The sequence below is a fragment of the Plecotus auritus genome, assembly GCF_963455305.1.
Source record: "Plecotus auritus genome assembly, chromosome: 3".
NCBI classification, from domain to species: Eukaryota; Metazoa; Chordata; class Mammalia; order Chiroptera; family Vespertilionidae; genus Plecotus; species Plecotus auritus.
In genome coordinates, this window is record NC_137772.1 from 127158898 (window position 1) to 127183290 (window position 24393).

Below are 24393 nucleotides of genomic sequence, written 5' to 3' on the forward strand. Positions count from 1 at the left end.
ATCTTTCAAAGGAGGCAGCTTTTGTAACTTAACTTTCACAGAAATAGGCTTGGACTAGAGAATAGATAATATATGTGAAGGTGTCTTACTTTCACATATCTCACAATGAAGATAAATCACTTAAACCCAACCCCAAGCTTTTCTGCTTTAGAGCTACCTTAAGGTATTGACACTACAAATTTCGATACTTGGCATTGGATCATTATTGATAGATGACATCAAAATGTTACAATACTCTTAGACAACTCCAACAGGGGTATTTTGTCCCAACAGATCATCAAGTGGCTCCGAAAGACTGATATTAAATTTGTGGCATAAAAGTCTACCTGCCAACTAGTCAGGAATCTGGAACCTTTGGGCGAGCCTGTAGTGGTTACTGAAAATTCTTTGCTCCCGTGCCATGGTCCTGCCCGGCACTCACACCTGCTGCTGCCGCCAGCCCCACTCACACCTGCTGCTGGCACCGGAGCCACCTCTCGCACCCACTGCCAGCACCGGCCCTGCTCACACCAGCTGCTGGTGCTGGCCCCAATCACTCCATGCCATCAGGAGGTGCAAGTGGGGCTGGCGCCATCAGCACGTGGGAGCGGTGGCGGCGGGAGCGGGGCTGCTGGCAGGGAGGGGATGGGAGGACGGGGGGGGGGGGGGGTTGGCACCACAGCAGGAGGGGCCAGGTGAAGGCACGGATTAATGTTTATATATTGTGTTAGATAGGGTCAAGATTTATTTTATATATTGTGATTACTGTAACTTTATAATAAGACTTTGTAATAAGTCAGGTAATATAAGTCTTCCAATTTGGGCCAAGACCCACCCTTGTGCCCACCGCAGCCTTGCAGCCCACAGTTCCTTTCAAGGTGCATGAATTCGTGCACTGGGCCCCTAGTTTACAATAAGATAAAAAATTCAATACCTGGTTATAAATGTAACAAAAAACATGTAAGAACTTCACTGAAAACTGAGAAGACTGGGAGAAATTCAAGTTCTAAATAAATGGTTTACCATGTTCATGGATTGGAAGGTTCACAGTATCATAAAAGTGTTAAGTATCCCCCAAACTGATCTATAGATTGATTCAAAGCAATCACAATCAAAATCCCAATAGATTTTGTGCTTTGGGTGTGTCTGTGTGTGTGTTTGGTATAACTTGATAAACTAATTCTAAAATGTGTATGGAAAATAAACAGGAGCTAGATTGGCCACAACCATCTTAAAGAACAAATTGGAAGACTTATATTACCTGACTTATTACAAAGTCTTATTATAAAGTTACAGTAATCACAATATATAAAATAAATCTTGACCCTATCTAACACAATATATAAACATTAATCCTAAATGGATTGTAGTTCTAAATGTTGAAAAAAACTTGAGGCAATAATTTCTTAAGTAGGACACAAAAACTGCTGCACACAAAAGAGAAAAATGATTAAATTGTGCTAAAATGAATAACTTATCAAAAGACAGTTACAAAAGTAAACATGCAAGCCACAGCAGGATGACAGTAAAATTTTGCAATACATGTGTATTCATAAAAGGATACCAATTCCTACAAAGCAATAAGAAAAAAATAAGAAAACCCAGTAGAAAAACAGGCAAAAGATTTGAAAGAATATCGTCACAAAAGATATTCAAGTGGCCATTAATCATATATTCATATTCACTAGTTATCAGTGAAATTAAACTAAAATCACATTGAGGTACCACAACATACCAGCAGTGGCTAACTAGCTTAACTTATAGACAGATAATACCAAATTTTGAGCTCCTTATTGTTATGGAACTATGGGATCTGTATAGCTGACAATACCTATCTCACTATTTCCATATCCTTATCAATTCAGTCTCCTGGAGGCTCAGGGCTCAGCTTTAATGAGAGCAGGAGGCTCCAAGGAAGAATAGGTAAAATGTTCACAAAGTTACAGTCACTCAGAGTTACTTTTAGTGCTATTTTTATTATATCATAGGTTCAAATGAATATGTGAGTTTAAGCTCCTAAACCACCATTCATCCCTCAGATTTACATCCTATATAACAAAGGGCTAATAGGCAAACTGACCGAACAGCGGAACGACCGGTCACTATGATGCACACTGACCACCAGGGGGCAGATGCTCAACGCAGGGGCTGCCCCCTTGGTGGTCAGTGCGCTCCCACAGGGGGAGCGCCATTCAGCCAGAAGCCGGGCTTGTCACAGCTGGCAAGCGCAGCAGCAGTGGCGGGAGCCTCTTCCGCCTCCACGGCAGCACTAAGGACCCCTCAGGGGATGGTCCACCTGCTGGCTTAAGCCCGCTTCCCTCGGGGGTTGTCCGCCTGCTGGCTTAGGCCTGCTCCCCTTGGGGGATTCCACTTGCCAGCTTAGGCCCACTCCCCTTGGGGGATGTCCGCCAAGGGGTTCTGAACTGCCAGAGGACGCAGGTCTCCCTGAGGGACCCTCCACCAGTACACAAATGTCATGCACCAAGACTCTAGTTTAATTATATAACAAATTGTTACATATAGCTACAAAAGATTCTAATAGTCATTAAAAATCATACTTCGAAAAAATTTACCATTTAAAAATGTTAAACCGAATGAAAAATTGAAGGAATAATATAGTAAATATCTACAGACTTAAGTTAAACACTTTGGGCAAGAATACTTCATAGGTAATTTTTTTTCTTATTGTATCACATCAGAAGATGAAGATACACACACACACACACACACACACACACACACACACACACACACCCCAGTGGCCCGATGCACGAAATTCATGCACGGGAGGGGGGGAGGTGTCCCTCAGCCCAGCCTGCACCCATCCAATCTGGGACCCCTCGGGGGATGTCCAACTACCGGGGGATGTCCCTGTGGGATCGGGCTAAACTGGCAGTTGGACATAATTCTCACAATCTGGGACTGCTGGCTCCTAACCGCTCACCTACCTGCCTGCCCGATCGCCCCTAACTACTCTGCGTGCTGGCCTTCTCACCTCCAACTGCCCCCAGCTGGCCTGCTCATCCCCAACTGCCCCCCCCCCCCCCACTGCTGGCCTGCTCACCCCCAAATGCACTCCCCTGCCGGCCTCATGGTCCCCAACTGCCCTCCCCAGCCAGCCTCATGGCCCACAACTGCCCTTCCTGGCTGGTCTCATGGCTCCCAACTGCTCTCCCCGGCCAGAGGCCCTCTGCAGCCTGGCGCAGAATGCTTGCCTCATCACAGGGGCAACGACACAAGCGTTCTGCGCCCAGCCTGGCCAGAGGCCCTCTGCCAGCCTCATGGCTCCCAACTGCCCTCCCCACCCGGAGGCCCTCCGTGGCTGGGCGCAAAACACTTGCCTCCGTGGCTGGGCGCAAAACACTTGCTTCGCCCCCCCACCACTTGGTGCCCGCTGCCCAGAGACCCACTGTGGCTGGGGTGAAATGCTTGCCTTGTCGCCATGGCGACGAAGCAAGCATTCCACCAGGCTGCTCATGCTGCATGCTTTCAGCAGCCGCCCCACCCAGACTGGGGGACTCCAGCGGGCTGAGAGGACTGGGCGCCACCATCTTGTGGCTATGGGCACCACCATCCTTGTGGCAGAGTGACAGTCAATTTGCATATTCCCTCTTTATTAGATAGGAGATATATATATATGTATGTATATATGTACTAGAGGCCCGGTGCACGAAATTCGTGCACGGGTGGGGGGGGGGGTGTCCCTCAGCCCAGCCTGCACCCTCTCCAATCTGGGACCCCTCGAGTAATGTCTGACTGCCCGTTTAGGCCTGATCCTGGTTAAATCGGGCCTAAATGGGCAGTCGAACATCCCTCTCACAATCCAGGACTACTGGCTCCCAACTGCTCGCCTGCCTGCCTTCCTGATTGCCCCTAACCGCTTCTGTCTGCTAGCCTGATCACCCCCTAACCATTCCCCTGCCAGCCTGATTGATACCTAACTGCTCCCCTGCCTGCCTGTTTTCCTCTAACTGCCCTCCCCTGCAGGCCTGGTCACCCCTAACTGCCCTCCCCTGCAGGCCTGGTCACCCCTAACTGCCCTCCTTGCAGGCCTGGTCACCCCTAACTGCCCTCCCCTGCAGGCCTGGGTCCCTCCCAAATGCCTTTCCCTGCAGGCCTGGTCGCCCACAACTGCCCTCCCTTGCAGACCTGGTCCTTCCCAACTGCTCTCCCCTGCTGGCCATCTTGTGGTGGCCATCTTGTGTCCACATGGGGGCAGGATCTTTGACCACATGGGGGCAGCCATCTTGTGTGTTGGAGTGATGGTCAATCTGCATATTACTCTTTTATTAGATAGGCTAGAGGCCTGGTGCACGGGTGGGGGCCAGCTGGTTTGCCCTGAAGTGTGTCCCAGATCAGGGTGGGGGTTCCCTTGGGGTGTGGGGTGGCCTGGGTGAGAGGCCTGTGGTGGTTTGCAGGCTGGCCACGCCCCCTGGCGACCCAAGCGGAGGCCCTGGTATCTGGGGTTTATTTATCTTCTACAATTGAAACTTTGTAGCCTGGAGCAGAGCCAAGCCTTCTGCTTGCTCCGTGGCAGCAGCCATTTCTATTGGAATTTATGTATCTTCTATAATTGAAACTTTGTAGCCTTAAGCGAGGCCTGGGCCGGCCAGGGTGTGCGGAAAGCTTGGCTTCCTCCATCGCCGGGGGCAACCCTATCCTCCTGCTCTTTCCAGCTCCGTGGCTGCCACCATTTCTGTTTGGGTTTATGTATCTTCTATCATTGAAACTTTGTAGCCTTGAGTGGAGGCCTAGGCCGGCAAGGGCAGGCGGAAAGCTTGGCTTCCTCCATTGCCGGGGAAACCCAAGCCTCCCTCCTGCTCTCTGTGGCCGTAGCTATCTTGGTTGGGTTTATTTGCATATTCGCTCCTGATTGGCTGGTGGGCGTGGCTTGTGGGTGTAGCAGAGTGATGGTTAATTTGCATATTACTCTTTTATTAGATAGGATACACACACACACACACACACACACACACATATATATATATAATGATGCTAAGACTGATCACTTTGTTAAGCTGGTGACTAACAGCTTAACAAAGCTATATAATTTGTGTGGCGATACTTGGAAACAAAAGGAATATTTTATTTCCCAACAAACTTTCATCAAATGGCTTTAGCATCCATAGATGATTCTTGTCTGAATCAATTGTTAAACTGGGAATTACAAATCGTTTTTTTGATTCTATCATTCCTTCCATATTTATCAACTGGTATTTTTCTGTAAAGAACTCTCTCTTCCTAAGAGGTTTTTTAATCCAGTAAAAACCGCTTTAAGACATCTCTTATTCCTTTTGAAATAATGTGACACCTGAAAAGATAAGATGCCATTAGAGAGCAAACAGAATTCAAGACCTAAATAATTAGGTCAGACAATGAAAGACAACTGAGTAAGACTGTCCCACAGCTTCCTATTCTCTCAGCTCTTTCTCCATCTCTCCATTAATGGCATCCCCCACCATTATCTTTATTATTCAAGCCAGAAACCTTAGAATAATTTTCAGCCCTCCCTTTCTCTCACTACTAGTTTGAGAAGGACATAGGGTACTCAGAGGACTGTAGCACTACCATGCCCTATTATGGACTACATATGTACTGTTTATACTTCTTTCCATGACCATTTCATTATTTTTAAATTTTTTAAGTATTGTTTAAAAAATGTAAAAATTATGAGCTTGGGCTCATCAACTTTTTCTAAAATACATTTTATTGATTTTTTACAGAGAGGAAGGGAGAGGGATAGAGAGTTAGAAACATGGATGAGAGAGAAACATTGATCAGCTGCCTCCTGCACACTCCCTACTGGGGATGTGCCTGCAACCAAGGTACATGCCCTTGACCGGAATCGAACCCGGGACCCTTGAGTCCGCAGGCCGACGGTCTATCCACTGAGCCAAACCGGTTAGGGCTGGGCTCATCAACTTTTATAGGCAAACCAACAATCTTCAGGTTTCAGCATAACTTATTGTATTTTTTCTAAATTCAGCCCATTCAGGCCAATGTTTTCTAACTGATGATGGTTCCTAGTATTTTAAAATCTCAGCGCTCGTAGGCCTATACAAGTGATTTAATCTAAACAACCATCCAGTACTTGAGTTTCCTCTACAACAATTCCATCAATTTGTCATTCAGGATATGCTTAAACCATCTGTAAAAAGAAGAATTCTTTATTTTCCACTTTGTGTTTAGACAACTTGGTTAAAAAATTGCTCCCAACACTACAATGCCGGAGTATCTTCTTTAGTATCTTCAATCACTGGTCACAATTCTACATCTTGAGTCACAAAGAAGCTATGTTCCTCTCCCACTTATGAGAAATAGCACCCACATGGGAAAGCATACTTATTCCCTCCAGTTAAACCTCAGAAGACAGAGGTTTAGTCTTAAAATAGCTTAATACTATTAGTAACTAACTATAGATCTGTCATTTATGAATATACCTAAATTTGCATAGAAATTCATTATGTTTTCAGTAGCAAACTAAAATATTGCAGAGCCTCTATACAACTGTCCTATTTCAAGCTTGGGAAAGAAACAATAAGCTCATAAAACTGAGATTTACAACCAAGCCCATACTCAACTTACCAGTATAATCAGTTTTCTATACTTCAAATCCATCTCTAAAAGTTTATATACTACAATACCCTTCCCTCAATCATTTTATTTGCCTTTCTCCAAACTTGTTCTCATTCTTCTCTTCCTACAATGTGACATTTGTCAAAAGTAAAGGAGTACTATGATTATTTTATAGAATAATAGGATAACATTTTCTACTTTGTTTTAACACATGGTCTAAATGATACAGTGAATACCTGTTTCATGTGCCCAACTCCTACCCTGAACATGTGTTTTTCTAGAATTGCCCTCCCCCTACAATTTTCTGGAACTCATTCAAATGCTTATAATAAAAACAACCATATTTATACAACCAGATCCTAAACAATAAGTACAATTCACTGTACCAAACTTGAAATAATATATGAAATGGGCCATTTGCAATCAACAAGTATTTACAGTACTTACTATTTACTCTCTATTAGCAAATACAGAAAAGTCTCTTATAGTGTGAGTTTTTATAACATAATGTGGCTATAACATCACCAATTAACTGGAAGGGAAAAACCACCACATGAAGGCATTATTCTAATGCAAACTGCAATAATCACAGGATAAATAAGAAAAATAATAACTGCATACAAAGAATAGGCACACTTAAATTGTTTGAGTATCTGGGTGTTCTTCTGAAATAGAACTGTTTTGTTTACCCAAGCATTCTTTCATGCTTTCGTTTACCCCTGGCAGTGGTAACAAACAGTACTTCAAGAAACACAACCAACACATTGCAGCAGCAACACTATAGGTTGCTATTTGCAAACAGACTTACCAGATGGGCAAAAGTAGGTTTACAGTTATTTGTATAGAAAATACAACTATCCTATATAATAAAAGCCTAATATGCAAATTGTCCCCTCAGGTGGTCATTCGACCGAGAGACCGCTCACTATGATGTGCGCTAACCACCAGGGGGTGGCGCGGAACATGGTGGGCGCAGAGACACAGTACTGGCAGTGGGAGGCAGTGGAGGCACTACTGGCCCTGATGGCCCCAATGAGAGTGGAACCACGGCGGGATGGTGGAGTGGGAAAGCGGGAGGTGCCAGGCCAAGGCAAGTGCAAGCGGGAGCCGATCGCCCCGCTAATTGCCCCACAGATGGTGACCAGCAGCAGCAGCAGCAGCAGTGGGGGGCAGGGCCGCCTCCTGGCTCCCAGGTGCTGAGGGAGCCAGGTAGGGTCCCGGCTCGATCGATTGCCACGCAGGCGGGATGGTGGAGCAGGTGAGGGTGCAGCGCCAGGCCAAGGTGGGGTGCCAGGCGGGGCTGCGAGGCTGGGGGCGCAAGCTGGGACCCGATCTCCAAGGCCACCCGGGGGGACCCCACCTGTGCACGAATTCGTGCACCAGGCCTCTAGTCCTATCTAATAAAGAGGGAATATGCAAATTGACTGTCACACCATCACAAAGATTGAGGCACCCACAGTGGAGGCGGGGTTTCCGTAACACAAGATGGCTGCACCCACAACAGAGTTCCCGTAAGGAGCCTTAAGGAGTAATCAGCAGGGACCTTAGGCTGCGTGGTGCTGGGCCAGGGCATTGGACCTGAGCTTGCACCCCCTGCCCGGTGGGGCTTGACAGGGGACCTCAGGCCGCATCCCCCACCTTGGCGTCAGGCCGGGGGACCTCAGGCCACACCCCTGGGCTTGACAGGAAACCTCAGGCTTCACCCCCTGCCCGGCAGAACTTGACAAGGGACCTCAGGCCACACCCCCCCCCCCGCCCTGTTGCTGGGCCACGGGACCTCAGGTTGCGCCCCCCACCCTGGGCTGGGGGACCTAGGCTGCACCCAGCGCTGGGCCAGGGGACCTGAGGCTGCGCCCCCCACTAGGTGGGGGTTGTCGGGGGCCCTGAGGCTGCAACCCCCAACCGGCGGGGCTTGACAGGGGACCTGAGGCTGCACCTCTCTCCCAGTGCTGGGCCAGGGGACCTGAGGCTGCACCCCCTGCCTGGTGGGGCTTGATGGGGGATCTCAAACCGCGCCCCTCGCGGCTTTATGGGGGATCTCAGGCAGCATCCCCCGCCTGGCAGGGCTTGTTGAGGGACCTCAAGGCATGCTCCACACCTGGCGGGGCTTTATGGGGGACCTCAAGGCACGCCAGGCCAGGGGAATTCAGGCCGCGCCACCTGCCCCGGTACCAGGGGACCTGAGGGTGTGCTGGGGGACCTGGGTCTGGGTCTCGTGTGATTTTGGGACTAAGTGGGTGGGCGGGGACTTGACTCTGGGTCCTGCAGCATGACCCAGACTCTGATAGGAGGGAGATTTTCATATACATTTTACTAATTTTCATCTCTGACACTTCTATTATAGAGAAAGGGCAAATAGCAATATTAAAATATTTCCTCTAATTAATCCCCTTTTAATGTGCACAAATTTTGTGCACCGGGCCACTAGTTAATACATAATAATACAAGAATCAACTGTGTTTTGCATACTCACAACTGTAAACCTACTTTTGTCCAACCCTGTATTTAGGAAAATTATTAACAATCTTAAATTCTTCTTTAAAAATTTGAATTAGCGTACTCGGACACTGGAAAAATAGAAAATCATTAATGACTGAACAAGTGAGATCAATTTAATAAATACATTAAAGTACATGTAACTTATATGGCCTTGTGAGAACTTTTAAACTTCTTTTACATGCTTTATCTTATTATGGTATACAAAAAGAACTCTGTGAGGTGAATTCCTTTTACAGATGAGAAATGTGATGTGCTCAGAGAGATTACAAAAACTGTTTAAGCTCATAAAGCTAGCATACTGCATAAGATGTCAATCTCATACCTAATGTTATGAGAATAAAAATTAATAAGAAAACATAAACACTAGAACACATTCCCATCTAAAATTAAAAGGCAAAAATACCACAACACTGCCATTATTAAAAAGTTAGTTGTAAAGTTATAATCAATGCAGTAACATAAATTTTCTAAAGTTGATATACTAGAAAGGAATTAATAAACTATTTATATTTGCAGATCATATGAATATCTACCTAGAAAATCCAAGACAGTGAACTCTAAGTGTTTAGAACCAATACGTATATATATATAAAATTACATATTAGAAATAAGTATTTTAAAAATATATTATGAAAGATTCACAAATGCTATAAAAATTATTAACTAAGACAGGAACAGCAGAAAGTTTATCACTATTTGAGAACCATGGTATGTTAATTCTTTGTACTGTTTTAGGGTATATTTTTAAAATTCCATAACAAATAATTAACAAATAATTTTTTAGTATAAGTATGTGACAAATATTGCACAAGACCAAGTGATACACAAACCTGTACATAAGAATATTAAAATAAAATAAAATACCTGGTAATAAAAAATATGTGAGATCTATATGAAGAAAAGTATAAAACTTTATGAAGATTCTTAAGATAAAATTCGAAATGAAAAAAATATAGCCAAATACTGAGTATGGAGAGTAATCTACATATTAAGCAAAATTTAAACCCAAGTCAACAATTTATTTTAGATCTTGAATTGTTGATTTTAAAGTTTACCTGTAAAAATAGACAAGAAAGTATAATTTTTTAAAGAATAATAATGAAAGGGTATGATATTAACAGGTATTGTAAATTTATAAGACTTAATAGGGGAGTAACACAGATATAGACAGATCAATGGACTTGCAGAAAAAGTTCAGAGGTAATTACCAGGTATACATGAGAATTTAGGGTAATGGTAAAGGTAGTATTTCAAATAAACTGTGAAAGAATTATTCAATAATATTAAAAGAACTAGAAAAATACAGTTACATAACCTGTTATGTTTTGTGCCACTGAGCCAGCTCCAACTCCAGGCAACCCTATGCATGAGTGCTGTCCTCAATAGTCCTACTCAGCTCTTATAAATTCATGCCTATGGCACTTTTATGGAGTCAATCCAACTCATATGTGGTCTTCTTCCTTTCCTGCTATCTTCTATTTTTCCCAGCATTATTGTATTTTCCAAAGAACCAGGCCTTTTCATGATGGGCCTGAAGTAATACCACTTCTGCTTTGTCATTTTTGTCTCTAGTGATGTTTCATGCTTAACTTGCTGTAGGACCCACTTGTTTGTCTTCCTAATGGTCTAGACCAGCCGTGGGCAAACTACGGCCCGCAGGCCGGATCCGGCTGTTCTATCCGGTTCTCTTGCTCTCCCCTCTGCTCCTTTACTTTGAATTTATATTAGTTCAAACAAACACTCCATCCATGCTTTTGTTCCAGCCCTCTGGTCCAGTTTAAGAACCCATTGTGGCCCTCGAGTCAAAAAGTTTGCCCACCCCTGGTCTAGGGTATCCACAGAGCTGTCCTCCAAAACCAGATTTCAAGTGAATTGATTTTTTTTCCTATCAGCCTTCTTCACTGTCCAACTTGCACATCTGTACATAGTAACTAGGAATACAAGGGTGTGGGTTACCTTATCCTTGGTCTTTATTAACATGCTAGAGGCCCGGTGCATGAAAATTCATGCACTGGAGGGGGTCCCTCAGCCTGGCCTTCACCCTCTCACAGTCTGGGAACCCTCAGGGGTGGAAGGCGACCTGGCAATCAGGTGAAGGCAACGCCCCCATCACATCTCTGCTGCTGCCACTGCCAGCTGGTTACTGGAGCCTTGGGCAGCCCTGGGCAGCAGGGCAGCCGCCATCCAAGGCTTGTCTGCACCTCAGGCATCGGCTGGGCAGCCGCCATCTGAGGCTTGCCTGCATCTCGGGCTGGCCCTGGGCAGCTGGGGGGCTCAAGGCAGGTCTGGCCATACCATGGGCCTGCCGCCCTCCCCCACACCGGCTGGGCTGAAAAGACTAGGGGACTTCGGCAGGGCTGAGGGGACTGGGCACCGCCATCTTGTGGCTATTGGTGTCACCATCTTGACGGTGTGGCAGTCAATTTGCATATTCCCTCTTTATTAGATAGGATCTTTGCTCTTAGTGATTTTTCTTAATTTTTCCACTGTGGTTTTTCCAAGTCTCAGCCTTCTCTTGATTTCTTGGCTGCAGCCTCCATTTGATACCAAATAAATTTAAGATTAAATAAAAATGTAACTGCAAAAACTTTTTAAACCCATAAAAATGTTAGAATGTAAGAAAAATGTATATTATTAAGAAAAGTCAGAAGCAGTAAAACAATAACAGATTTGATTACCATTAAAATATCATAAATGAAAAAACAGACAAATAAAGCATGAGTAAAAAGAGTTAATATACCAATAAACAAAGCACTTTAACAAAAACAGTTTTTTTAAGAAGAGTCCTATAGGAAATTGGGCAAACTATAATTGGAGAAAGTGAAATTAAATCATAAATAAACAAGAAACTATAAATTTAAAGATTAATGAAACAAGTATAAATAAAGCCATGATTCCATAGGTTTCTTATCAAATTTGCAAAGGTTAAAAAAATAATAAACATACTATTTAAATTAATAAATACATTAAAGTACACGTAACTTATATGGCCTTGTGAGAACTTTACTGCTGTTCATTATGAATGAAATTACAAATTAGTTCAAACTTTCTAGGAGAAAACCAGCCTTTATTTATCAAAAAGTCTTAAAAAATGACCCAGCAAATCTACCTCTAAAATTTTTTCCTAAGGGTGTCATGGAACAAAGATATAGTAACAAAATTTTAATTGCAATGAAAAACTTGAATGTAGGAGAAAACCAAGATGGCGGCATAGGTAAGCACCTAAACTGCTGCCTCACACAACAATTTCAAAACTACAACTAAAAGACAGAACGGACACCATCCAGAACCACAGGAAAGCTGGCTGAGTGGAAATTCTACAACTAGAAGGAAAGAGAAAAGCTCACAGAGAATTGGAGGTACGGCAAAGGGTCTTTGTGTGCGCAGAGAGGAAGGGCGGCTGAGAGCCTGGCTGACTTTCACTGGCGGAAGGGGAAGGAAGCCCCCGACCGCACTGAACCCCAGTTCTGACTGCACTGAAGCCCAGTTCTGGGCGAAACCCCGTGGACCCAGGCTCATACAGGGGGAGTCTGGACTGTCAGGTAGAGAGAAAGGCAAATGGAGAATTGGAGACCTGGGGGAGCCACGGCAGGCAGGGGTCTGGAGGTGCATGTGCGAGAGAGTCCTCACAGAGAAGACTGAATGCGGAGGTTGCTGCAGGCTTTCCCTAGTGGATGGGAGTCGGAAGCTCCTGACTGCACTGAACCCCAGTTCCGACTGCACTGAACCCCAGTTCCAGGTGAGCCCCTGGAGACCAACGCTCTTACGGGGGGAATCTGGACTGTCAAGCGGAAACTCAGGGGAGCCGCAGAAGGCAGAGGTCTGGAGGCGCGCACACAAGGGCAGAGCTGACGGGAAGCCAAGATTGTCTGCTCTGCCCTGAGACTCCGCCCCATCCAAGCTGAGCACAGAGGCTTTTGCAATTTTGCAAGTCTAATCCTATAAGGTTGTCTCCAGCACTGAACTTCTCCCAGCATAGACACAGCTGATCCTCACAGCCAGCTAGCTTGGTGGTCCATTCCTCCCAGTGATACCAACAACAATCAAGACTTAACTACAACAAAGCTGTACACACAGTACACAAAGGGGTGCACCAAGAGTGTCCACCTCATGTTAACTGGGGAGGCCGACCCACTGGGCCACATAGGAAACCTAGCACACAAAGCTACCCTACCAACTCAGGGAAGCAACGAAAATGCGGAGACAAAGAAACAGATCACAAACAAAAGAAATGGAGGAAAACAAACTACTGAATACAAAATTCAAAACCACGGTTATAAGGTTTTTCAAGAATATCCTAGAAAAGGCCAATAAATTTTGTGAGACCCTCGAAGATATGAAAAAGGACCAACTAGAAATTAAACATACACTGACTGAAATAAAAAATATTATACAGAGACCCAACAGCAGACTAGAGGAACACAAGAATCAAGTCAAAGATTTGAAATACAAAGAAGCAAAAAACACTCAACCGGAAAAACAAAAAGAAAAAAGAATCCAAAAAGTTGAAGATAGTGTAAGAAGCCTCTGGGACAACTTCAAGCATACCAACAGCAGAATTATGGGGGTGCCAGAAGAGAGAGAGAGCAAGATACTGAAAACCTATTGGAAGAAATAATGACTGAAAACTTACCCCACCTGGTGAAAGAAATAGACTTACAAGTCCAGGAAACGCAGAGAACCCCAAACAAAAGAGGACCACACCAAGACAATCATAATTAAAATACCAAGAGCAAAAGACAGAGGATATTAAAAGCAGCAAGAGAAAAACAGTTAATTACCTACAAGGGAGCACCCATCCAATTGTCAGCTGATTTCTCATCAGAAACTATGCAGGCCAGAAGGGAGGGGCAAGAAATATTCAAAGTGATGAATAGCAAGAACCTACAACCAAGATTACTCTACCCAGCAAAGTTATCATTCAGAATGGAAGGTCACACCATGACCAAGTAGGGTTTATCCCAGGAATGCAAGGATGGTACAATATCCGCACATCAATAAACGTGATGATACATCACATAAACAAACTGAGAGATAAAAATCACATAGTCATATCAATTGATGCAGAAAAAGCATTTGACAAAATCCAACACCCTTTCTTGATAAAAACTCTCAACAAGGTGGGAATAGAAGGATCACATCTCAACACAATAAGAGCTATATATGATAAACCCACAGCTAACATCATACTCAATGGGCAAAAACTAAAACCATTTCCCCTAAGAACAGGAACAAGACAAAGATGACTACTCTCACCACTCCTGTTTGACATAGTACTGGAAGTATTAGCCATTGCAATTAGACAAGAAGAAGAAATAAAAGGCATCCAAATTGGAAAAGAAGAAGTAAAGCTGTCCTTATTTGCAGATGACATGATATTGTACATAAAAAACCCGAAAGACTCCATCAAAAAACTAACAGACTTAATAAATGAATTTGGCAATGTAGCAGGATACAAAATTAACGCCAAGAAATCTATGGCATTTCTATACACTAGTAGTGAACTTACAGAAAGAGAGACTAAAAAAGCAATCCCATTTACCATCGCACCAAAAAAATTAAGATACCAGAATGGAAGGTCAGATAAAGAGCTTCAGAGATAAGAAAAAGCTAAAGGAGTTCATCACCACCAAACCAGTATTATATGAAATGCTGAAAGGTATTCTTTAAGATGATGAAGAAGAAAAAAGTAAAGATAAAAATTATGAACAAATACATATCTATCAACAAGTGAATCTAAAAATCAAGTGAATTAAAAATCTGAGGAACAGAATAAACTGGTGAATATAATAGAATCAGGGGCATAGAAAGGGAGTGGACTGATAATTCTCAGGGGGAAAGGGGTATGGGGGGTGCAGGAAGAGACTGGATAAAAATCATACACCTATGGATGAGGACAGTAGTGGGGAGGTAAGGGCAGAGGGTGGGGTGGGAACCGGGTGGAGGGGAGCTATGGAGGGGAAAAGGAGAAACAATTTGTAATAATCTGAACAATAAAGATTTATTAAATTTTAAAAAAAGCCATCAAAAAAAAGAGAAAAACTTGAATGTAAAAGTAAAATGAAAATGCAAATTATATTTAAAAATTTATGCCACCCAATACAATAAATATACACATTAAAACTAAATGCAACGTTAGAAAGATGGCTAATGACATGGAATATACATAACCTATTGTTGATGGAATGAAGCAAGTTTCAAAACAATAGGCACAATATAATCTGATTTAAAACATGCCTATAGCCCTAGCCCGTTTGGCTCAGTAGATAGAGCATCAGCCTAAGGGTTCCAGGTTTGATTCCCGGTCAGGGCACATGCCCAGGGTTGCAGGCTTGATCCTCCGTGTGGGCATGCAGGAGGCTGCCGATCAATGATTCTCTCTCATCATTGATGTTTCCCTTTTTCTTTTTTTTAAACCAATGCATTCTTTATTGCAGACTGAAGCTAAGGGCTCACACTGTGCTCTGAACTGGGGCTTCTCTGTTGCCCAGCTTTTCCAGAGAGACCAGGGCACACTCTCCAAGCAGAGCAGGATACAACTTCCAAAAACAACCCCTCTGAAAGGCCTGAGATGAGGACCTGGGGAAGTAGCAGCTTGGCATTCGGGGTTGAACCAGAAAGAGAGGCCAGGGGGCCAGGCAAATCCAACCCTCATCTCCTGGAGACTACAGGTCACTCCCTTCACGGGAGTGCCAGGCAGACTCTGAAAAGATCTATGAGGCCAGGGTGGGAGTGAAGGGCTGCTTTAGGGAGGGGGATGGGCACAGACTTGGTGTTGGGGGAAAGCTGAGAAACTCCACCTTTCACTCCCAGGCCATCCCCAGGCCTTGTTTCTTCAACAGTAAGGTGCTTATAGGAATCCCTGGGGATTTTTTGGAGTGCGGGTTCTGATCCCAGAGGTCTGGGATTGGGCCTGGGGCCATGTGTTTCTAACAAGCTCCCATAGGTGCTCATGCAGACCACACTGAGTTGCATAAAATGGTTTTTGCATATAAGGCAAATGCACCTTCTTCAACAAGGCGAAACCTCATTCCAGGCTGGGCTAGACTGCAGCCCTCACTTGTCCCCCACTGAACTCAGTAGCCCTGGAGATCTTATCTGGCCTTCTTGCCCTGAAAACCCTTTTCCCAGAGCTTGACCCACCAGGCATGGGAGATGAGCAGAGTGAACAGGCATCTCCTGGGACGCTGAGTTCTCAAGTGCTTGGTGACAGGCCTACAATCCCCCAACTTATCAGCTTCTTGCCAAGAGACAGGGCAGCCTCAGGGCTGGGGAAGGGAAAGGAGAAGAGGAAGGAAATGGGAACATTCTGAGAAAGGGTCAGTGCTCTGAGTGTGGAAGAGTGGCTACTGGCCCACGGATGTAAGATTTGTGTGGCCTGGTCTGCCCCAAGTCCTGGGGACTAAGGCATCTCCCACAGATTCTGACAAATTCCAGACCAGGTGGGCTCTGATCTGCTTGCTCCATAGATGAGAAGGTGGGAGGTAGATACCTGCAGGATCAAGAGGTCAGGGGTTCTCCAAACCACAGGTATTGTCATAAGAAGCCAGAGCCTCAGGCCCTCACCTGGTGGAGCCACCAGTTGTCCCTGTTTGCAGTTCCTGTCGCTGTGTTAGCATTGAAAGTCCTGAGCAAACACGGATGGCAGGTCATCCTATTGCCTGGCCAGGCTCCAGGTTCAGAGCCTAGAAATGACGAGGTTATCAGGGCTTTGAGTGGTGACCCAGGGGCTGGCCAGCTATAATCCAACAGTCCATAGTGCCGCCTGCGTCCAGGTGAACCAATGACAAGGCAGCCAGTCTGCTGCCAGAAGGAGACTGTGCGGAGGGAGGCACAGGTGCACGTGGCTTTCTTTCTCTCTGGGCCACTCTCCTATAGTTCAAGGGGTGATGCCAGGCGCAGCTGGTCACTCCAGCAATTTCTTAATCATGAGGAAGGACAGAGCCACCTTGATCTGCTCCCCAGTTTCCTGGCCTGATGGCCCTGGGGCTCCTATGTAAACATTGTCAGCCCTGTTGCAGCCTCCGCACTCTCTCCGCAGCTTTCCCACAACTCCTGGTTCAGGCTCCTGCCAATCTAGGGATCCACAGGGCTCAGGATGGGGCACAGAGAAGGGTTGGTTCCCAGGAAGCAATAAATAGATGCAGGTTGTCGTCTATTCGTCTCAGGGCAGCGACTGGCTCTCAGCACTAGAAGCAAGGCCTCAACCCACAAGGGCCCAAGAAATGCTTAGCTGCGAGCTCAGCAGATACCGAGGATTAGAAGTCTTGGAGGTGTGTGTACCCAAGGAGGCAGGACCCACTGCCACTACCCCTATCCCAAAATTATAAGTTCAGAAAGGGTAGGGGTCTGCCCAAGTTTGCAGAGAGGCTATGAATGCTCACAGTCCTGGCTCTAGCTCCAACCTTGCCTCCTCCTCTGGATATTCCAGGATTCTACAGCTCTAAGCTATCTATCCTGGACCTCTGCACCCTCTCCCACACATTGTTTGGCCCACCTATCTCCAGTCCCCCAAGCTTGGCCTCCCATGGGCCCTTGGGGTTCCCCGCTTAGGGTGCCAGGCCAAGTGGCCTCTGTCCCTTCTGAGTGGGCATGAGGAGGAAGGGAGGCCTACGGTGGGGGGAGCCCTCTGGAGACCTAAGCACATCAAACTTGACGAGTGGCAGGGCAATGACGCGCACCTCGATGTTCAGCGGGTTGAAGCACAGATTGATGCTGTGCAAGGCAGGCATGGCGGCTAGCTTCTCCACGGGCACATCCACAATCTCGTTCTCCTCCAGACTGATGGTCTCCAGTGCCGGCAGGGTAGTGAGCTGCTCAAGGAAGTCGTGAAACTGGTTCCGAGACAGGTGGATGGCCTTGAGGTGCAGCAGGAAACTGACCTCGTTGGGGAGGTGGTGCAGGAAGTCCCTTCCAGGCAGAGCTCTTGAAGCTGACAGAATGTGGTCATGAACTTGCTGGTGAGGGACTTGAGCTCATTGTTGGCCAGCGTGATGAGGTGGATCTGGTCAGTGGCATTCCGTAGGACCTTGTAGATGCCGATGGGGAAAGAAACCAGCTTGTACTCGGCCAGAACCAGGTGTTAGAGTCACTCTCCACCATCTTGTTGACCTTCCTCGCAACTCTGGCCACCACCTCACCCATCTTCCTCAGCATGCAGACTCGGGTGTCCTGCTGCCAGCCACTAGGCCAGTATGCAGCTGACAAGGGGGCATCACAGCAACAATACTGCCTAGCACCCTACACAGCACAATCATGCTCCCTCGGCTGCCAGCAGCGCCCCATGCAACAGCGGCAGGCAGCGATGTTTCTATCTCTTTATCCCTCTCCCTTCCTCTCTGAAATCAATAAAAAAATATATTTTTTAAAATGCCTAGAAAAAAGTCTAGGTGGCCAAAATAAGGTGAATTTTATTTTCTTCTTAGAATTTATTTGCATGTTCTACTAAGATACTTATTACTCCTATATTTTAAACAATATTAAGTGTCTTTTTCAAGTGACAGTTGACAAGAAGGGAAGAATAAAGGAAAGCAACATGGGCAAATGAACTCTAAAAACATAGCTATTTATTCCAGGAGCCAACACATACATACGTGATATATAAATTAGATAATACATTTTAGAGAGAGGAAAAAATGGCGGCGGAATAGACAGACGTGTCCTGAGCCTTATCCGGGAGCAGGTAGAAAGAACAGCTGAAGGTCACATGGGGAGTGTCTGCTTGAGAGTTAAGGGACAGCTTTACTCCAGGAGAAGGTGGGGGACTGCTGGAAGGGGGTCCCCTGACCGGGCAGCCCCCACTGCTGCCGGGTTCCCTCCCGGAGCCACCAGCTCGGACGTGGAGACCGCGCCATCTTGAAGGGGAAAGTGGATGTTATGGGAAACCTGAAAATCTACAACTGCGGCACCCACTGAACAGCTGCGAACCCCAGAGCACCAGTCCCCAATTGGCGCAAACATGCGGATTCAGAGGAGCTCTACACTCCACCACGGAAAGGTCAGATTTGCCTGGGATAAGGTGAGGTCTCTGGTCCCGGCAGGACAGAGAAACGCACGCAATGCAGGAGCTGGAGGACCGGGGGAAGTCTGCACCTAGAAAAATCCGTGGCTGTTGGGGCTGGAGTCATCTGTGAATGTGGAAGGGGATCCTCAAAGCTGCTAACAGAGGGGATCTCTAAAAAGCAACCCATTTTGATCTGACGCAGAAGGACAGCCTAAAAATTTGGGGAGTGTGCCAGCTGGTTGGACACAAGTGGGGAAAAAGGATTGCGCAGGCTTACGCGCAGACCCGGAGTTCGCACACTCGTGCTTTCTACTCTTTGAATCCTTGCTTCTGATTACTGAGCCCAATACATAGGATCACCCAGTTGGGGACACCCTAAGAGAGTGCAGGGGAAAGTTGTTTTTCTGGAACCTGGGGATCAGAGCAGGGAGTGACCGTCAGAGAACCAGCTCTGGGGCAGCCCACTCCCACAAACCCATATTGAGTGCCACAGGGAAAGCAGGATCTAAGGACAGGCTAGAGAGGACCTATAGACCCGGAAGTCAACCCAGAAACACTGCCACCCAGGGGCTGAATCACAAACTGACTCTTGCGTAATCACAAATTAAGGAATACAAGAAAGTAAGACACACTGCCTGCTTAAAAATCAGGACTGCCTTACAACACTGAGGAGCAGTGGAACGCAGGGAACTGCAATACTGTCCTGACTGGGAAACAGGTGTGCCAAACGGAACAGTGGAGGAAGTGAATGACCTTAACTCCTGCACATTTTATTTTTATTTTTTATTTTTTTTTTATTTTTCATCTTTTACTTAAGAAACTAATTTTTTCCTTTTTTCCTCACTTGATTTTACCTTTTTAATTATTACATTCTTATTTTGAATCAGTATTATTACTACTACTATTTTACCTTTTTTAAAAAAAAGGTGTCATTTTATTTTCTCTTTATTTGACTTTGAGATTAGTGTTCTATATTCTATTTTCAACTTTCATTTAGCATCATTCTACTCTATCTCAACTCTACCTTTATGCCATCACTCTCTTCCTAACTTTTGCCCTTTTGTTGTCCTGTTTCTCTTACCCTTTTCCTGCTTTAGATTTTCCCTATTCTTTCTTTTTACCCCGTTAAAATTTCACCCTACTTATATATCTAATTTCCAATCCCCTGCTCCGAGTTCATACACACCTCTCTCTTCTCTGTCTTCACTATCCAAAAAATTGTTTTTCTCTCTGTCCTTTTGCTATTGTTTGCTTGAATGTTGATTATATCGATTTTTTATGCTTGTGAGATTGTCTTGCTTATTTTTGTTTTGTTTTGTTTGCTTTGTTTTTTTGCAAATGTTTTTCCTTGCCTTGCTTGATATTAATTGTTGTTTGTAGTTTGTATTCATCTCCAGGTACTTGTTGCTGGTATTTGCTGGGATTAATGGCTGTTCTATTGGAGCTCCCCCCCCCCATATATATAGTTTGTTCCCCTTTTCTTTCTTATTCTCTTTCTTTTCTCTCTTACTTTTTTTTTCTTTTCCCAATTTCATTTTGGCACTCCTTTCTTTTCTTTTCTTCTTTATTCTCTTCTTCTATCTCTCCTATCCCCTAATTTGCCTTTCTCTGGTGGTTAATTTTATTTGTGGTTACTAATATCGTGAATACATTTCTGTTAAGTGCCTTGTGTGTGGTACCTGGTTGTGTTGTATTTTGTGCCTTTAAATCAACGCAGGAGAGAGAGAACTACATAACCAGACACTGGAGAAGAGAGACCATGGGGAGACAAAGAAACAGCCCGCATATGAAAGAAAAGCAGGCATCACCAGAAAAGGAAGTAAATGAAATGGAGGCAAGCAACCTGCCAGAGAAAAAATTCAGAGAAATGGTCATAAGGTGGCTGAAAAGAATGGAAGACAAATTCAACTATATGAGTAAGAACCAAGAGAGCCCTGACCGGTTTGGCTCAATGGATAGAGTGTCGGCCTGTGGACTGAAGGGTCCCAGGTTCGATTCCAGCCAAGGGCATGTACCTTGGTTGCGGGCACATCCCCGGCAGGAGGTGTGCAGGTGGCAGCTGATCGATGTTTCTCTCTCATTGATGTTTCTAACTCTCTACCCCTCTCCCTCCCTCTCTGTAAAAAATAAAATGTATTTTTTTAAAAGAACCAAGAGAAAATGAAGAAGAACAAAGAAGAAATGAAAAATGACATCGCTGCTGTAAAGAACTCAATAGAAAGCATCAAGAGTAGACTAGAAGAAGCAGAGGACCGCCATCAGTGAGCTAGAAGACAAGGTAGGAAAAAATACCCCAGTAGAGCAGCTTCTAGAAAAAAAAATTAAAAAGCAGGAGGAGAGCCTAAGGAAACTTTGGGACACCATGAAACAAAACAACATCCGCATAATAGGGGTTCCAGAAGGAGAGGAAACTGAGCAAGGAATAGAAAACTTGTTTGAAGAAATAATGACAGAAAACTTCCCTGATATAGGGAAGAAAACACCCACACAAATCCAAGAAGCTCACAGAGTCCCTAACAAAATGAACCCCAAAAGACCAACACCAAGGTACATTATAATTAAACTGGCAAACACCAATGAAAAAGTAAGAATCTTAAAAGTGGCCAGAGAGAGACAGAAAGTTACCTACAAAGGAACCCCCATCAGACTAGCAACTCATTTCTCAAGAGAAACTCATCAGGCCTGAAGGGAATGGTATGAAATATACAAAGTCATGCAAAGGAAGGGTGTGAATCCAAGAATACTGTACCCAGCAAGGCTATCAATCAAAATTGAAGGTGAAATCAGGAGATTCACAGACACAAAAGGACTAAGGAAATTTATTACCACCAAACGAGCAATGCAAGAAATGCTAAAAGGTCTGCTGTAAAAAAAAGAAATAGGAAGTGAAGAAGGAACACAGGGGTAAAGAATAAAAATGGCGACAAATAAGAACCTATCAATAATAACTTTCAATGTAAATGGATTAAATGCCCCAATCAAAAGACATAGGAAAATGGATTAAATAAGAAAACATGACCCATATATCTGCTGTCTACAAGAAACCCACCTCAGAAAAAAAGACGCACACAAACTGAGGGTGAAGGGATGCAAAAAGGTTTTTCAGGTGAATGGAAATTTAAAAAAAGCTGGGGTAGCAATACTTATATCTGACAAATTAGATCTCAAATTGAAGGACATAACAAGAAATAAGGAAGGCCACTTCATAATACCAAAGGGAGCAATCCAACAAGAAGAAATAACTCTGGTAAACATATACGCACTCAATACAGGAGCACCCAAATACATTAAAAAACTCCTGGAGGATATCTAAGAAGAGATTGACAGCAATACAATCATCGTAGAAGACTTTAATACCCCACTATCACCATTGGACAAATCCTCTAAACAAAAAATCAGCAAAGAAACATCAATCCTAAATGACTCACTAGACCAGATGGAATTAATTGACATCTTCAGAACATTTCACCCGAAAGCCACAGAATATACATTCTTCTCAAGTGCACATGGGTCATTTTCAAAGACAGACCATTTTGTTGGGTCATAGGCAAAGTCTCATCAAATTCAAGAAGATAGAAAACATTCAAGCATCTTCTCAAATCACAGTGGCATAAAACTGGAAATCAACTACAATAAAAACAATCCAATAAAATCAAACACATAGAGACTAAACAGCATGCTATTAAACAATGACTGGGTTACCAGAAAAATCAAAAAAAAATAAAAAACATCATGGCAACAAATGACAATGAAAACACAACAATCCAAAATCTATGGGACACAGTGAAAGCAGTCTTGAGAGGCAAGTTCATAGCTCTACAAGCCTAATGCAAAAAAACAAGAAACAATAGTAATAAATTACCTAACCCTACAACTCAAACAGTTAGAAAGAGAGCAACAAGAAAAGCCCAGTGTAAGCAGAAGGAAGGAAACAATAAAGATCAGAGCGGAGATAAACGACATTGAAACAAAAAAACAAAAAAAACAAAAAAAAAAAACAATACAAAAGATGAACAAAACCAAGAGCTGGTTCTTTGAAAGGATAAACAAGATTGATGAACCTCTAGCCAGGCTCACCAAGAAGCAAAGAGAGAGGACCCAAATAAACAAAATCAGAAATGAAAGAGGTGAAATAACAACAGACTCCACAGAAATACAAAGGATTATTTAAAAAAATACTGTGAACAACTATTTCAACAAACTGGACAACCTGGAGGAAATGGACATATTCCTAGAAAAATATAACCTTCCAAAACTCAATCACGAATAATCTAAACATCTCAATAGGACAAAAACTATGGAAGAAATTGAAGCAGTCATCAAAAAGCTTCCAGCAAACAAAAGCCCGGGGCCAGATGGCTTCACAGGGGAGTTTTACCAAACATTCAAGGAAGAACTAAAATCTATCCTCCTCAAACTATTCCAAAAATTCAAGAGGAAGGAACACTTCCAAGCTCCTTCTATGAAGCCAACATCACCCTAATACCAAAACCAGATAAAGACAACACAATGAAAGAGAATTACAGGCCAATATCCCTCATGAACATAGATGCCAAAATCCTCAACAAAATTCTATCAAATAGGATCCAGCACTACATCAGAAAGATCCTACACCATGACCAAGTAGGATTTATCCCAGGAATGCAAGGATGGTACAATATCCGCAAATCAATAAACGTGATGATACATCACATAAACAAACAGAGATAAAAATCACATAGTCATATCAATTGATGCAGAAAAAGCATTTGACAAAATCCAACACCCTTTCTTTTTTTTTTTCTTTTTTTTTCTTTTTTTGGAATATCTCTCCATTTATTTAGGTTTTCTTTAACATATCTTAATAAAGTTTGGTACTTTTCCTTTTTTTTTCAAATTTTTATTAAGGTATTATATGTGTACATATCTTACCATTGCCCCCCACCCCCACCCCACTCCCATACATGCCCTCACCCCCCAATGTTTTGCATCCGTTGGTTACTCTTATATGCATGGATACAAGTCCTTCAGTTGATCTCTTATTTCCCCCACCTCTCCCTAACCTTACCACTGTAATTTGACAGTCTGTTTGATGCTTTACTTCCTCTGTAACTATCTTTTTGTTCATCAGTTTATAATGTTTTTCATTATCCCCAAATGAGTGGGATCATGTGGTATTTTTCTTTCATTGACTGGCTTATTTCACTTAGCATGATGTTCTCTAATTCCATCCAAGTGTCTACAAATGGTAGTAATTCCTTCTTTTTTATGGCAGCATAGTATTTCATTGTGTAGATGTACCATAGTTTTCTGATCCAGTCATCTGCTGATGGGCACCTAGGCTGTTTCCAAATCTT

The 24393-nt window shown here is 44.0% G+C and overlaps 1 protein-coding gene and 1 pseudogene across 5 annotated transcripts in view; both read right to left on the reverse strand.

Moving 5' to 3' along the window:
- The window catches only part of CDK8 (cyclin dependent kinase 8), a gene marked incomplete at its 3' end in the record, with an annotated part of 181582 nt that overhangs the window by 136491 nt on the left and 20698 nt on the right, over positions 1 to 24393 (reverse strand). The window lies entirely within an intron of this gene.
- On the reverse strand, positions 17604 to 18198 carry LOC308243310 (leucine-rich repeat-containing protein 20-like; annotated as a pseudogene). Its single transcript has one exon. The product of its transcript is annotated as a leucine-rich repeat-containing protein 20-like (transcript).